The sequence below is a fragment of the Mycetomoellerius zeteki genome, unplaced genomic scaffold (assembly GCF_001594055.1).
Source record: "Mycetomoellerius zeteki isolate Tzet28-1 unplaced genomic scaffold, Tzet1.0 scaffold44, whole genome shotgun sequence".
Taxonomy (NCBI): Eukaryota; Metazoa; Arthropoda; class Insecta; order Hymenoptera; family Formicidae; genus Mycetomoellerius; species Mycetomoellerius zeteki.
The window spans coordinates 82,670-85,744 of record NW_017257435.1 but is presented as its reverse complement, the minus strand read 5'-3'; positions in this window follow the sequence as shown (position 1 = coordinate 85,744).

Below are 3,075 nucleotides of genomic sequence, written 5' to 3'. Positions count from 1 at the left end.
GAGAGATACATATGCGACGATTGCACATATTTGACTATTTTTAACTAACTTGTTATTACTGTTAGCTCAATGCTCCGAGTAAAAATAATTTATAAGAGCAAATATATTGACTGTTTATGATTAGTTGTAATTATTAAGCAGAAACTAACTGTTGCGTTATAAATATTAAACAATTTAGTAGAGAAAAATTTAATTTTTATGTTAAGTTACTTTAAGAATTTAAGAGTATTAATATAATTACAATTAATTTATTAAAATCTTTTTTTGAAAAGGTATACCGAAATCTAAGGGCAGTAAATAATTATTTTCTTACGCATCATGAAATATTAGATACTTTAATTCATTAAGCACTCAATGTAATTATATATTGTAATTATATTTTTTAGATTAAATACAAATGTCATTAAAATTTTATTTAATTTTTACTTTGTCTTTCTAATTTCATTACAGTTAATACAATAGTGTAGATACAATAATATAAGGCAAAAAAATTAATAAAACATGTACAAAACTGAGAATTAAAGCAATAATAAGTAATTTAGCAAATGCAATTAAAGCATAATTAAAGTTTAATTAGAATATAATTACAGCAAAAATATTATAATTTTCAAATTAATTATTTACAAAAATAGCAACAAAAAAATATAAAAAATATAATTTAAATAAATATCAAAAATATAATACTTATAAATATCAAAAATGTAATTCAATATTCGCAGAATATATTACATACGTATACGATGTCAGATTACGTACAACGAGAATCAAATAAATAATACAACGTCATCAAATACGTTATTTATTTTCTAGAGAATTGTGAAAATTTAAAAGATTTTAATTCGATTGTGTAACGAAGCTGTGCGCGTCGCAGTTTGCACACGTCAAGTGCCATCGATCCTCGTGACACACGCGGTCGAGACAACATTGGCGAGAATAAAATATTTAGTCGAGTGAACTCACAACGAATGAACACTAGATACGTGCGTACTAGTATAAGTAGAAGAGGTGAACAACCTCGATCGATTTCCACTGTGAGGTTGACTGCTCAATGTTTCAAGCGTTTTATCCGCTCTTTAGGTCCGCGACAGTCAAAAGTTGCAAAAATTGCGACACAAAATTTTGCCCATCTCTCTAAACATTCCAGCTATTATTTTTTCATCATTTTGATGCAAGATCAATTTATACGCGTCATTTTTGCAGAATTTTAATGTTAATCTTAATATGATATTTTCTGGTTAGTTTCACCAAAATTGCGGAAATGGCTAATTAAACCACTTCTTTTTCTACCGGAACTACGCTCTCATTTGGTACTAATAAGCTGAAGTTATGTCCAATTAAAATCTTTTAATCAAAACGGATGGAAAGAACAGGGCAGAGAAACGGTTTGCTGTATTCACACTGGGGTTCTTATGTACTTTTTTGATATTTTTGTTCCGCATGCTTTTGAATGCTTAATGGTGCAATTCTTCTAGTCTCTAAAGTAGCCAGTAGGGAAATCTCTCATGAATCACCGTCTCGCGGTACAATGCATTTCACTTTCCCTATCTACGTTTATTGTTCAATATTTTCCCAGATTTACGAGATTGTCTAGCATATTTCTATAAAATCATGAAGCATTCTAAAGAATATTACATTACAGCAATTATTAGATATTACATAAATTATAAAAATGATATCACAGAAAGAAAAATTTATCGTTTGTTATAATATTGTTATAATTAACAGATTCTCGCAGAACGTTAAAAAATTATGATTCTCATGTCATTTCACTAACAGTTTTATTTTAATGACAGTTACTATATATAATTATATATGAAACATTTTTTCCCGGGCGAAAACAAGGAAGGAACTAAATTAAGCAATAAAGATAAAATGTAAATTTTATATTTATATATTCACACCGAATAATCACATTTAATTCTGTTACCAAAATTGAATTTTTTTAAATGGTTCAACTTATCATGATCGGCAAATATTTGTTTGTTTCGTATAAAAAAGGCTATGCTTCCAAAAAATTCGAGAACCTTTGTAACGAATGCATGTGTATGTGCATTGTGAGTAAAATGTATTCGTTTGTAAAATATATTCGTTGTATTTCATTCCGAGTTCGGTTGTCCATTGTACATTCACATAGTGATATATATGTACAAGAAAATGCATTTGTATATACGAAGAGAGAGGATTAAATTACGTCGAAATATTGCTTTCATTCGCGTGCTTCACGTTCAACAGTGCAGTCTCTCTTACTTTTAATTTAATTTAATGAAGCTCAAACAAACACTGTAAAATAATTCTACAATTTTGCAATATTAGAGTTTGTTAGAGTTTTACAGAACTTTTCGTGTCTCGTTTTTACAAACACTACGATAGTTTCTAAATGCTACATAATAACATTTTTTATATTTATTTATCTTTACGCACCATTTATCTTTCTTCCCGCTTCTATATAGTTAATTGATTTAACTTATATTTTTTATACAATTATCAACGATGCTGTAGTTTGACTGTGATGTCGTACGTGTGCCCGTACATCGAGCATGCTGCCGTACATTTCGAGCAGAAGAATACGCCCCCGGGATAAATTACGAGTTTTATAGTAATAATAAACACCGTATCTCTGGACTGGAAGTATTGAATTTCTTTATACGACGATCGTCGCGTCGTTTATCGAACAACAGACGTTAGCAACAGTTGGAATCATGCGATAATGACGTAAATCGACGGGCAGCAAATATTTTAATGTTTAATTCATTTCTTTTCAAGTAGGCGTATTTTAATAGTATCTATAACGGAAACACATTTTTTTAACAACTTTCACTTTCTGTTGTTAGTATAAATGTATCTATTTTATAAATCTATTTTTCCGGAATTTTGAGCATGCATGACACTTTTTAAAATCTCATCTATTATTTTTATTAAATTTTATTTTATTATTTTTATTATATTTTTGTCAAAAAATAAACTAAATAACAATTCAAAAATTAATATGTCTAAAATATTAAACAATTATTAAAAGCGAAATCGCTTTCGATAGCTGATTCCATATACATACATACATACACACACATATATATA